At 43.4% G+C, this 13,310-nt stretch overlaps 1 protein-coding gene across 3 annotated transcripts in view; it reads right to left on the bottom strand.

Annotated features, from left to right (window-relative positions):
• Positions 1-1,388, bottom strand: part of NR2C1 (nuclear receptor subfamily 2 group C member 1) — a 338,385-nt gene extending 336,997 nt beyond the window's left edge. The window contains exon 1 of one of the 3 annotated variants that reach the window (XM_069229104.1): positions 1,123-1,388. The gene's annotated coding sequence lies outside the window, so the exon portion shown is untranslated. The remainder of the gene's footprint in view (positions 1-1,122) is intronic. The other 2 variants (XM_069229106.1, XM_069229105.1) reach the window with 2 other exon arrangements.
• Between the last annotated feature and the right edge of the window lie 11,922 nt (positions 1,389-13,310).

Raw genomic sequence — 13,310 nt, 5'->3', positions numbered from 1 at the left:
TTGCATGATGATGTTTTCTGTACACTCTCCTTCCATAAGGGAAATGTTGTTTAATTGCTATCTTTGTGTAATTACATCTCTTCCTGCCTAATACTACCCCACCTGTTCCCCCACATTAAGCAAGACAGTGTAAGGACAGCCTTGGCTTCCCGTGTTATTTTTCCCTTTAATGACTGGAGATACTTTCTCACCAGACATAAAGGTATCTCCAGTCATATCCCGAACCAGCAAAAGATCATATGATGTCGCCCTACTGGCAGACTGTGTGCTGCACATGTGTCCGTGAACAATAGGAATATAAAACACAAAAATGCTGACAAGAAGGCACGAAATAATCATGGTGTTTTTGAAAGTTGCAAGGTGCAGAAGGAAACGTGTGGGTTTCCATTCTCCCCATTGTGTTGAACACAGTGATTGAATTCCTAACATGCTGAAGAGCATGAGGTAGCCTAGTCATCGAAGACATGTCCCCAGTACGACCCAGCTGATGTTGTACACTAGGTACTAGGACCCAGCGGATGTTGTACATTGGGTACTCTAGAGGACATACTAATTCGACCAGTTTCAGCTCTCAGCTGACTCAAGCTCACTCATTTGGAGGGCTCCACTCTCCCGCGACAGTTAAACAGCACCGCAAGCAAGATGCCACACAGTGACTTCAACTGGATCACCTACTTTGAAAACACCCCCTGCCATCCCAAATACTTCTGTCTTAACTGGATGTCAATGGGCTCATCCTTGAAAACCATTCATTATAACCACCCTTGCAGCCTCAAAAGATGAGAAGCACAACCTAACCATTTCATACTGTAAACCGGATTCCTGACCCCCTCGGTCGGTAATCCTTAGAGAATTTCCGCTAGCTAGGCATTTCGATATAAAAGTCAGAAACCTAAATTAGCTAAATTAGGAGCTGTCAAGAATATATCAGTCGATTGTGGTACTTCTTAAGAGCAAGAGACAGGCAAAGGGAAACAGCCGCAACATCCTCTTTCTTCCCTAGCACACCAAAAGCGCGCTGATAATTTGTGTTTTATAACTTTGGTGTTCCAGGGAAGACTGCTTTCCTCTCACTCTGGGCCTCCTCCCACCGAACATAGCCTGTACATATGCGCTGCTTACCTGCAGCCACTACTTGCAGCGTTCCCGCTCGTTGGCAAGCTTTAGCTTCCCTGCGGAACCCGGATGTTTTTACCCCCCTTTGCCGGTCACTTTGGATCCGCAGGGTCAGAGTTCGTGACCCCTTTCCTTCGTCTCCGTTGTTGAGGCACGTTACCCCACCTCCCTGACCGCCGAAGCGCCTGCGTAGTGAGAGTAGAACGGAGGTAGTACGATATGACGTCACCGAAACGCACCGTATCGAAAATACCACCGTCGCATTTTCGTTCAATGTACGCGCAAAGTGCACATTGCAAGATGGCCGCTAGGCGGGTGACGTAGCCAAGTTGGGCTGAAAAAGCACTAGACTGCTATTTCAAAATATGGCAAGTCAGAAAACAAGGAATCCTTGGACGACATACTGCTGAAATGGAATGGCCGTGGAATTCACAGTTTTTACTATGGCGTATAAGTAAAATACAGCCCTTAATCATAATCTGTTTTATTACATATTTGAAAAACAATCATTGAAAAGTGAGAGCGAATGTATATTTGTACTTTTTTACGTTCAACATTTTTTATTATTATTTTTTTTTAAATGTAAATCTCAGGGTTCTAATACACTAGAACTAGAATTGTAATTTTCAGACGGGTAGCGCGCTACTAGTGGGACAATATGTGGTTGGCATACTGTATTTGTTGTCATTCCATGTGGGAACTCCTTTGGTTTCATATATGGTGGGTGACCAGAGAGGTAGTCTTGTCTTGGAGTGCACCAGCTAATAATGTGCAGTGAGGCGGAATTAGTAGGATTGCACACATGCCAACAGACCCAAATCAGGCGGGGGGCTAAAAAGTTTCCTAGCAATCGTAACAAGGTTTAAAATCCTATTAAGGACACCGAGGATTCTATAGTAGGATCGGAGGCTCGGATTATGCTTCTCCTTCTTTGTTGTTTATTAATTCACAAACACAGCAGCCAACAAAATAAGACTTTTACAAAACTACAAATCCCTTAAACATGACGTCAAGCCTCACTACCAATGGACATCCACACTGTCACATATCTACGCTAACCGCTATACTCGTTCCTCTTTCTTTGCTGCTCGGAACGAAGATAACTACCTTTATTGTGTTCTCAAGACTTCATTAACTTTTATTTGCAGAGATATCGCTGTGGCCGGAGTCTTCCGCGCACAGTGTACGCACTGCCTCAAACTGTCAAACAGCATGGGATCGGCCGTTCTTCAAGTAATCGCACCCGTCAGGGTGCCAGGAGGCAAGGGGAACAAGCGCTAGCAGCGCGAGGACGATAGTCCTCTGTCTAGCTCGCACCCATGGGCACTGTAATGGGTTCTTAGTCTATAGGGGAGGGATATATTGGAATAATACAATAGGCCCGGCTTTGGATTGGATAAGTGCTTTATTGGTAGGTTTAAAGTTTCTTTGCCTCTCTTTGTTTTAGGTTTCTGGGTGGCTCGCTACTGTGTTCATCCGGGTTCTTCTCCTTTCTTGTAGGGGTCCGGGTAGAGGTCTCAAACCAGTTGGTCCCTTGGTGGAGTAAGGTCAATGCTTCTCTCCTGTGATGCCGGATCGGGTTCCCCAAAACAGAAAGAACAGAACAACAGGTAAGTGTAGAGGTAAGGACATGGCGTTTAATAGCATTAATAGGGGTGGTGGGAGGATGGGGTTGTGCAGGGTGTGGTTGGGTATTTACTTTCTAGTGCCATTCACCTTCCCGTGAACTTTCTCTCTTTTCTCCCTTCTTTAATGTCTTTCTCTGGCTGGGAGAGGGTTTTTTTCACAGTGGGATTAGTGGTCTTATGCTTAACAGACTTCTCCTGCTCTGCAGCACCGTTCCCCACTCCTCCCTGTAGTTCCCTCACTCTTCCTCCCACCCTGTAACCATGTCGGCACCCAAGAAAGGCTTAGGTACAATCCTACCTGTGAATGCCACGCCCCTCGGGGATGTGGCGGGCCTCTTCACAGTGTCCTGGTTTCTCCTCAGTGTTCTCCAACGGCTGAGAGAGATCTTCTCCTTCCTCCGGCTCCTTTGGGATCGGTTTGCGGGTTTCCTGGAATCCTTCGGTTACCGGCGTCTCCTTCCTCTCGGTCCTGGATGGCAGGGTTCCTTCCTGCTTCTCTGACAACGCCTTCGGGAGTCCGTCTTCAATTTCAAGGCGGATCTCGACGCATTCAGCGTCTGACGTCACTCGCTGCAGTCTCTCTGGAGTGCCCCGGGGGTATGGTGTTGTCGGCTCCGGCTGCCTGAGAGTAACCGCGGCGATAGACGCCCGGTTACAAGTCCCCTCAAATGAATGGGGCCGTTCGAGTCCCAGAGAGGCCGGATAACAGGACAAATAGTCGGCCTGACCCATAAGCTCCCCAGGAAGGTGGCACACCTGGAAGGAAAAAGGTTGAAGTTCCATAAACCATCTCAGAATACGGACGTTGGTATCTTTGTGTCTTGAGAGCCAGGTAAGCGGAGCGTGGTCAGTATACAGTAAGAAGGTCCGACCTAGGAGGTAATACTGTAGGCTTTCAATTGCCCACTTGATGGCCAGGCACTCCCTTTCTATTACAGGATATCTCTTTTCCCTGTGGAAAAGTTTGCGACTTATATAGACCACAGGGTGGCTTATGTTCTCATTATCCTTTTGGAACAGAACCGCCCCCAGCCCTACATCTGAGGCATCCGTCTGCAAGTGAAATGGAAGATTAAAATCTGGACAGCTCAATACTGGCTGTGTAGTAAGACATCTCTGTAAAGTTTGGTAACTATGGGTTTGGACAGGGGTGAGACTCATAATATTTTTGGGCTGTCCTTTCTTCAGGAGGTCTGTTAGGGGTGCCGCCAAGGTGGAATAATGCGGTATAAATCTCCTATAGTAACCAACTAGGCCTAAAAAAGAACGTACCTCCCTTTTTGTGGTAGGGGCTTTTATGCAAGTAATGGCCTCTACTTTGTTCATCTGTGGTTTAATGATACCTCCTCAGATGTGATACCCCAAGTAAGAGATTTCATGAAAGGCAAGACGGCTTTTGGAGGGATTGGCTGTAAGACCGCCTGGTGTAAGACAGTAAATATCTCATATAAATGGCATAAGTGATCATCCCAGGTTTCGCTATAAATAACAATATCATCCAGATAGGCAGCCGCTTATCTTGTATGAGGTCGTAATATTGTGTCTATAAGACGCTGGAAGGTGGCTGGAGCCCCATGCAACCCAAAAGGGAGAACATTAAAATGATATAGGCCCGAGGGGGTAGAGAAGGCAGTTTTTTCCTTATCCTCTGCTGCTAAGGGAATCTGCCAGTACCCCTTTGTCAAATCAAGCGTGGACATATACTTGGCTTTCCCTAATCTTTCTATGAGTTCGTCTACCCTGGGAAGTGGGTAGGTATCAAATTGGGACACTGCATTGACCTGTCTGAAGTCAATACAGAAGCGTATGGACCCATCCGGTTTAGGGACTAACACCACCGGGGAACACCAGGGACTTTTTGAGGGCTCTATAATATCCATGTCTAACATTTTCTCTATTTCTTTTTCTACTAGGACTTTTCGGGCCTCGGGAATACGACAGGGTCTTAACTTGACTATTTTACCTGGTTGGGTTAAAATCTGGTGCTGTACTAAAGTGGTTTTACCCGGCTGTGTAGAAAACACTTGATTATGACAGTTGAGTAGTTGGGTTAACTGGCTACTCTGCTTTGACGTGAGATCTGTACTTCTTTGTGGTTCTTCGGTTTTGGAATGTCGGTCGGTAGGACACCACCTTATCTCTAACTCCTTAACCGTATTGACCAAACATCCAGTTACTTGAGCATCTGTAGGCTCTTCCCATTTTTTTAAACAGATTTATGTGGAATATCTGGGTTCGTTTGGGAGTACCAGTCAGTTGGATGTTATAGGTAACTGGGGTTACTACCCCTACCACCTCATACAGCCCCTGCCATTTTGCCAATAGTTTGTTATCAGAACTAGGTAGGAGAACTAATACCCTTTCCCCTTTATTTAAAGTTCTCATTCGAGTACTCCTATCATAATACTGTTTTTGTTTATTTTGGGCTTTTTCCATATTTTCCCTTACATCCTCCCATACTGATTGTAATTGGGATTTTAAATCGCTGGTATATTCTAAAAGGGATTTCTCTCCACCCTCCTCCTCTTCCCAGAGTTCCGCGGCCATATCTAATAATGTTTGGGGCTGCCGTCCGAACACTAATTCAAAAGGACTGTGTCCTGTGGATGCTTGCTCATGGGTCCAAATGGCATATAGTACTAATGGCAACCTCCTATCCCAGTCTTTCCCTGACTCTGAAACCGATTTTCTTAAAAGGGTTTTCAGGGTGCGGTTGTATCTCTCCACCAAACCATTGGTTTGAGGGTGATAAACCACAGTCCTTATGTGTTTAATTCCCAGAAGTTGACAGATCTGAGCCATTAGATTGGACATGAACTGTGTGCCTTGATCTGTTAGAATTTCTCTGGGAAAGCCTATTCGGGAAAAGTACCCTATCATGGCATTAGCAACACTTTTGGTGTTAATACTGGTGAGCGGGATGGCTTCGGGGTACCGCGTGGCATAGTCTACTAGTACTAATATATATCGATAGCCCTTTAAGGAAGGTATAAGAGGTCCTATGATGTCCATCCCTATCTGTGAAAAGGGTATGTCAATAATGGGAAGGGGCTGTAAGGGGACTTTTTACTTAGGCCCAGGATCAATGAACAGACATTTAGGACATTGTTGACAAAATTTCCTGATCTGGTAAAATACCCCAGGCCAATAGAACTTCCTTAACAGATATTCTTCTGTTTTCTCTCTCCCATAGTGACCGCCCCCGGTTGACTATGGGCCAGATGTAACACTTGCTGTCTATAGGGCTCGGGAACCAATAGTTGTTTCTTTTCCTGCCCGTCAACGTTAGTGATTCTATAAAGCAGATTTTTGATTATGGAAAAATAAGGACCCTTCTCTTCAGGGGTTCGAGGTCGGGCGGTTCTCCAGGCATTAAGTAGACTAGGATCCTCCCTTTGGCACGTATGGAAGGGGGGAAGACTATTGAGGGTGTGGACCCGTGCAATTACCCGATTATAGTCCGTGTCCTTTTGTCTATAGAGTCTCTTTGTTTCCCGTTTCTCTTTTCTAGAAGGTTTATAACGGATAGCCTGAGGTTGTACTTGCGTGTTGGAGAAAGGGGCATTCTTCCACCAGGCACTCGTATCCTCCTTATTCCTGGTACTATCCAAAAGAACAGCAAAGTCCTTATAATCTGTTCCGATTATAGCTTCTTCAACCAACCGTTCTACTACTCCCATTCTTATGGGGGTTTCTTTTCCTTCCCAAGAAAGGGCTGCCCAAGTCATGGGGTACTCTCTGGTTTCGCCATGGATACAACAAATGGAAACTGTAATCCCAGGAGTAAGGGTATGGCAGTCTATCAAGTCAGCCCTGATTACTGACTGGCTACATCCAGAGTCGATAAGTGCCATGGTTAGTCTCCCATTGATCAATAGCTCTTTCTTATAATAGGTATCTTTTCCCCCTGTAAAGAAAACCCATCCTCTAGTGATACCTATCTCCATAGGTTCTGGTTTCTCGGTTTTAAGGGGACATACCCGGGCTATGTGGCCCCACTCCCCACAACTATAACATTGGGGTTGTTGAAAAACCGGTCTCTCGACCCCTCTGGGTTTTACAGGATCTTCGACAGGTCTTCTTCCCAGGGGGGGGGAATCTGTCCTAGGTTTTGTCGTGCTGGGGTAGGGGTGGTACGATGGAGGGGTGTCTTAAATTCGAGGGAGTGGTGGAAAGCACAGGCCAACTCGATAGTAGTATTTGTGTCGGGACTCGGATGTTGTTTTATCCAATTGCGGGTAGTGACGGGTAGAGCCTCTAGATATTGTTCCAATAGGATAGCCTCAATAATATCTTCCCTATTAGTCCCTATGGGTCCCAGCCATTTGAGACCCAGATCTTTTACCCTAAAATACAAGGCTCTTGGATTCTCGGATGGTCCCCACTTGGCTTTCCTAAACCGAACCCTATAATGTTCTGTGTCGAACCCTACCCTCTCCAGGATGCTCTTTTTAATATCTTGGTAGGGCGTCATACCTCCCGGGTTAGCAGCTTGATAGGCTGCTTGGAGGGTTCTGGTTAACAATTGGGCAATATACTGACCCCACCTATCTTGAGGCCAGGTAGCTGAATTGGTGACTCGCTCAAAGTTTGTAAAAAAGGCGTCCGGATCTTCACCTGCCTGGTACCTTTGTAACACTGAGCTTGGTACATTCGGATGTACTCGGGTGGCCGCAATGGTGTCTGTTAAGGATTTTAGGGTGTTTTCATGTACCAACTGATTGTTGGCCATGATAGTGGCCTGACTTTTAAGAGCACTTTGTAGGGCTTCTCTTTCAACCTTAGCCTCCTTCTGTTGTTCTTCCCACACGATCTGAAGGTGCCTCTGCCCTTCAGCCAGTTGCTGCATCATGTACGCTATGGTGGGGGTACCTTCCATGGTCTCTATCCGATCCTGGGCGCCTATTCCAATATAGTCCCACTTCTGACACCACTGTAATGGGTTCTTAGTCTACAGGGAGGGATATATTGGAATAATACAATAGGCCCGGCTTTGGATTGGATAAGTGCTTTATTGGTAGGTTTAAAGTTTCTTTGCCTCTTTTTGTTTTAGGTTTCTGGGTGGCTCGCTACTGTGTTCATCCGGGTTCTTTTCCTTTCTTGTAGGGGTCCGGGTAGAGGTCTCAAACCAGTCGGTCCCTTAGTGGAGTAAGGTCAGTGCTTCTCTCCCGTGACGCCTGATCGGGTTCCCCAAAAGAGAAAGAAGTGAACAGGTAAGTGTAGAGGTAAGGATATGGGGTTTAATAGGGTAATAGGGGTGGTGGGAGGATGGGGTTGTGCAGAGTGTGGTTGGGTATTTACTTTCTAGTGCAATTCATCTTCCCGTGAACTTTCTCTCTTTTCTCTCCTCTTTAATGTCTTTCTCTGGCTGGGAGAGGTTTTTTTCACAGTGGGATTAGTGGTCTTATGCTTAACAGACTTCTCCTGCTCTGCAGCACCTTTCCCCACTCCTCCCTGTAGTTCCCTCACTCTTCCTCCCACCCTGTAACCATGTCGGCACCCAAGAAAGGCTTAGGTACGATCGTACCTGTGAATGCCACGCCCCTCCGGGGACGTGGTGGGCCCCTTCACGGTGTCCTGGTTTCTCCTCGGTGTTCTCCAACGGCTGGGAGAGATCTTCTCCTTCCTCCGGCTCCTTTGGGATCGGTTTGCGGGTTTCCTGGAATCCTTCGTTTACCGGCGTCTCCTTCCTCTCAGTCCTGGACGGCAGGGTTCCTTCCTGCTTCTCTGACGACGCCTTCGGGAGTCCGTCTTCAATTTCAAGGCGGATCTTGACGCATTCAGCATCTGACGTCACTCGCTGCAGTCTCTCTGGAGTGCCCCGGGGGTATGGTGTTGTCGGCTCCGGCTGCCTGAGAGTAACCGCAGCGATAGACACCCGGTTACAGGCACGCTCCTCGCTCCGCTGGCTTTTTGTCATTTTCATATTCTGACAGCGAGCTCACGCCGATAGACCCAGCTATAATCAGGTCGGCTCCAGAGTTCATTAAACAGTCGAACAGAAGCGTTCCCCACATGCCCACTCACCAGGCCTGAAATTCGGCTAGCACAAGCTTTGCCTGAGGGGGAAGATTTATTATTATTATATAAACATACATATATATGTAAAAAAAAACAGGTATAGACTTAATTGAACAGGTATAGAAAAAACAGGTGACAGGCGAGGCGCAAACACTTTGCTATATCTGGCCCAAGATGGATCATGGTTCTTAATAGCTCTGAGATGTTGTAGAAACTTGACTTTCAATTTGTGAATGGTTCTGCCTGCATATTTTTTATGGCAGCCACATTCAATAACATATACGACATATTCAGTTTCACAGGTGATTGCAATTCAGTCACACACCAAAGGGCTGCACAATATCCAGACGGGCTCGTGAAATGTAGCATTGAAAATCACTCGTATATAATATCATCGGCTCCAATTTATTGAAAAGGTTCAAATGCAGGTTAAATTAACACCGCATAAAGGAGTATAATAAGTGAATGGCACTTATAAAAAGTCTCTAAAGTGCCGGCAAAGAACAAACACTCGCTGTCCCAACCAAATGTCGACGCGTTTCGGCAATAGCCTTCAACTGGACATTGCCAGACATTTTTACACCCAACTATTTAAACCCTATAGTCCTTCTTTACTATTGACGACATAGCTAAAGAGGAAAGTGCAAACAGAGCGGCCATTTTGTAACATAGCATTTTTAAAATTCAAAAATAGAAAATATTGAACCCTGTGCTTAAATGGGATGTGAACGCTTAAATATAACATTATGTATGTCTTTTATATTATCATATAACATCACATTTGTGATATGATCACCTATAAATGCATAAATAAATATATTTTCTCAATTGATAATCAATAAATAGGAGGAGGAAGACAACCCACATATAGATATTTTTTCTCTAGTGTCGAAATATTGTCTACCTTTAGCTTAGCAATTCCAAAAGCTTGATATATGAATAAATAGATAAATATATGCACTATAAAATATTTTCAATACAATCAATATATATAAAGGCTATAAATAAACGGAATAATTCCAACCAATATATATCGAAGAATGACAATAAGAGATATGTAAAAAGGACAAATATATGGATAATAGATATAAATAACCAAAGATCTGTACAATTTATGCTGACATATAAATATCTCAATTCATCTTAATGACAGTGTTAAATTCAATTATAGATAAATAATTACACAATTCTGTAAAATGGTAAAAAGTCCTCCAGATATCAATATTACATCAACAGAAAAAATTATTATTATTATATCCATAACACAAGCAGAAATGCTGTCAATATGAAAGGAAACCCCATCAAATCCAACAACAGGGACATATATATAAAAGCCGCTAAAAATTCCCTCAAAAAATGATAATAAAGTGCAGAACTAATAAATTGAGTGTAAAAACCATTAAAGAAAATTAATGATATAATATATATATTAGCAAAATAAGCTGTGTCCTGGTCCGGAAGTATTGTTAATCAATGTAGGATCCTGAAGGAATCTTCAATGCAAAAGTAATTTCATGATTTCTAATATAGGGATATAAAAATGTAAAATTTTACAGATGTACATGGAGTTCTGCATCCAAATTATGACCCCAGGGGTTTTCTGTGCCTAAGAGTAGAATAATTTTCGATTCAGTTTGTCTTAAGTGGGCAGTTCTATTACCCCCCCAGGGATGGGCAACAATGGTTTTAATGCCATAAAATGTTAAGGAGCTGCAATTGCCTTCATGTATGTCCCAAAAATGTTTAGCCAAAGGATAAGGGGCCAGATGTAGCAACAAAACATTTTGCGACTTGCAAATAGCGAGTCATAGCGACTCGCTATTTGCAACTCGCAAAATGTTATGCAGTACGGTGTCTCAGACACCGACTGCGACTCGCTATGGGGTCGCAATGACCCACCTCATGAATATTCATGAGGTGGGTCGCAAATTGCGGCCCCATAGCGAGTCAAGGCACTCGCAAACATGGAGGCCTGCTGTAGTCAGCAGACCTCCGTGTTCGTGACTGCTTTAAATAAAGCAGTTTTTTTTTTTTAAGTGTAGCCCGTTTTCCTTAAAGGAAAACGAGATGCACTTAAAAAAAAAAACGAAACCTTTAGTTTCGGTTTTTTTTCAGGGCAGGCAGTGGTCCCTTGGACCACTGCCTGCCCTGAAAAAAATGTTTGGGGTCCATTCACAAACTGGAAGGGGTCCCATGGGGACCCCTTCCAATTTGCGAGTGGGTTACCATCCACTTGAAGTGGATGGTAACTGCGATACGATTTGCGACCGCGTACGCGGTCGCAAATGGTATTGCATCCCACTCAGACTCGCAAATAGGAAAGGAACACCCCTTCCTATTTGCGAGTCGGAAATGCATATTGCGAGTCGGTCCCGACTCGCAATATGCATTTCTGAATAGCAAAGTGGCTTTTGCGCCTCGCAAACGGCGATTTTCGCCGTTTGCGAGGCGCAAACACTTTGCTACATCTGGCCCAAGATGGATCATGGTTCTTAATAGCTCTGAGATGTTGTAGAAACTTGACTTTCAATTTGTGAATGGTTCTGCCTGCATATTTTTTATGGCAGCCACATTCAATAACATATACGACATATTCAGTTTCACAGGTGATACAGTCAGTTATAACACATATTTTCCCTTCAAATTTGGTGTATGTATGGGTGTTTTGTGCATATGAACAAGATTTACAATGCCCACATTTCCAAAAGCCGAGGCTTTTCTTAGCTAGCTAAGATGAATTAGCTTTGGAGCTAAATAGACTTCTAGTGAGATGGTCACCCAATGACTGAGTTTTGCGATATGTTATATGTGGATGAGGACCTATACTGTCCTTTATGGCGGAATCATGTCTAAGAACATGACATTTTTTTTGTATGATGTTATTTAATTGAGAATGTTGAGAGTTGAATTCGAGAAACAGTCTAGGCGGAGATCCATCATCTTGATCCTGGTTGTTGATGCCTCCAGATTTGAAAATAAGTTTTTCTCTGGACATGTTCAACACCCTCGAATGTGCATCTTTAAGAATCTTTAAGGGATAACCTCTCTCTAGAAATCTCTATGTCATGGTAACAATTTCAGTGTTAAAGCATTCATAATTAGAGCAAATTCTATGAGCCCGTAAAAATTGACTATATGGAATGCTCCATTTCAAAGCTTTCGGGTGACCGCTATTACCATGCAGAATTGAATTACAAGCTGTAGGTTTGCAAAATATAGTTGTCTGTAAACTGTCCTTTTGTACAGAGATCTGGACATCAAGAAATTCTATAGTTTGGGCACTGTATTTTAAATCTAAATGGATATTAAGCTCATTATTGTTCAATATATTGACATAATGTACAAGAGAACCTTCATCACCATCCCAAATAAGAAAAAGGTCATCAATGTATCTGACTCATAGTATCACTTGTTCCATGTATTTGCTATTGGAGTCAGACCAAGCTATCTCCTTCTCCCACCAGCCCATATAGAGGTTCACGTAAGTGGGAGCAAATGAAGCTCCCATTGCAGTCCCTTGTTTTTGCAAATAATACTGGTTGTCAAATAGAAAGGCATTGTGGGTAAGACAGAATCTTAACATGCTTACAAGCATATTGGTGTGTTGAAGGAATTCAATTTTACGAGTGCCTAAAAAATGACTACAAGCTTGAATACCATAATCATGCATGATAGAAGTATAAAGTGCGGTCACATCCATGGTTACCAATAAATAATTGGATTGCCATGGAACGTTATGAATCTTGGCTAAAAAGTCATTGGTATCTCATAGGTATGAGGGCAATTCGGTTACATAGGGACATAAAAAGAGGTCCAGGTAACGAGAGGTATTTTCCAGGAGGGACAAATTCATGCTGACTATGGGTCAACCAGGGGGATGGTTTTTATTTTTATGAATTTTTGGTAGGAAATAGATACAGGGAGTTTTGGGTGATGTAACCTTCAAATAAAGATATTAATTTTGATCTATAAGATCATTAGTATGCCAAATTTCAAGCATCTCCCAGTAGACGGTTTGATATTCAATCGTGGGATTGGTAGTCAGTTTTTGATAATGCTGTTTATTGGAAAGTTGATGATATGCCTCCTTCACATAACTATCTATGTCCATGATGACAATATTCCCTCCTTTATCAGAGGGTTTAATGACAATAGTGCTATTGGATTTGAGCTCATTTAGATCTTTCCAATCTGAGGCTGAGAAATTAGTTCTCTGAGATTTTTTCATTTTAATACTTTTCCAATTGTTACGAAAATGATCAATGTCATCGACCACCAATTCGTAGAACATATCAATCATATTGCCCTTAGGTAATTGAGGATTAAATCTAATGGAAGGTTTTAATGCACTTGAAATGGTCTGATTAGTTACAAATCCCATGTCTGTCAAAATATCATTATCTCTACCTGTGTCATTGCTTGTATCATCTGCACAACTCAAATTTCCAATTTCTACTAGGTCAGGGATATCATTGATGTGAAACCCAGAAAGCATATCTTCATTAGTATTGGGCCCTGATGTGATGGCCCGTGTTTTTTTAGAAA

This window comes from Pleurodeles waltl, chromosome 4_1 (genome assembly GCF_031143425.1).
Source record: "Pleurodeles waltl isolate 20211129_DDA chromosome 4_1, aPleWal1.hap1.20221129, whole genome shotgun sequence".
In the NCBI taxonomy this organism is placed as follows: Eukaryota; Metazoa; Chordata; class Amphibia; order Caudata; family Salamandridae; genus Pleurodeles; species Pleurodeles waltl.
Note: the sequence above shows the minus strand (reverse complement) of the source record. Positions and strands in the feature narration are given on the sequence as shown.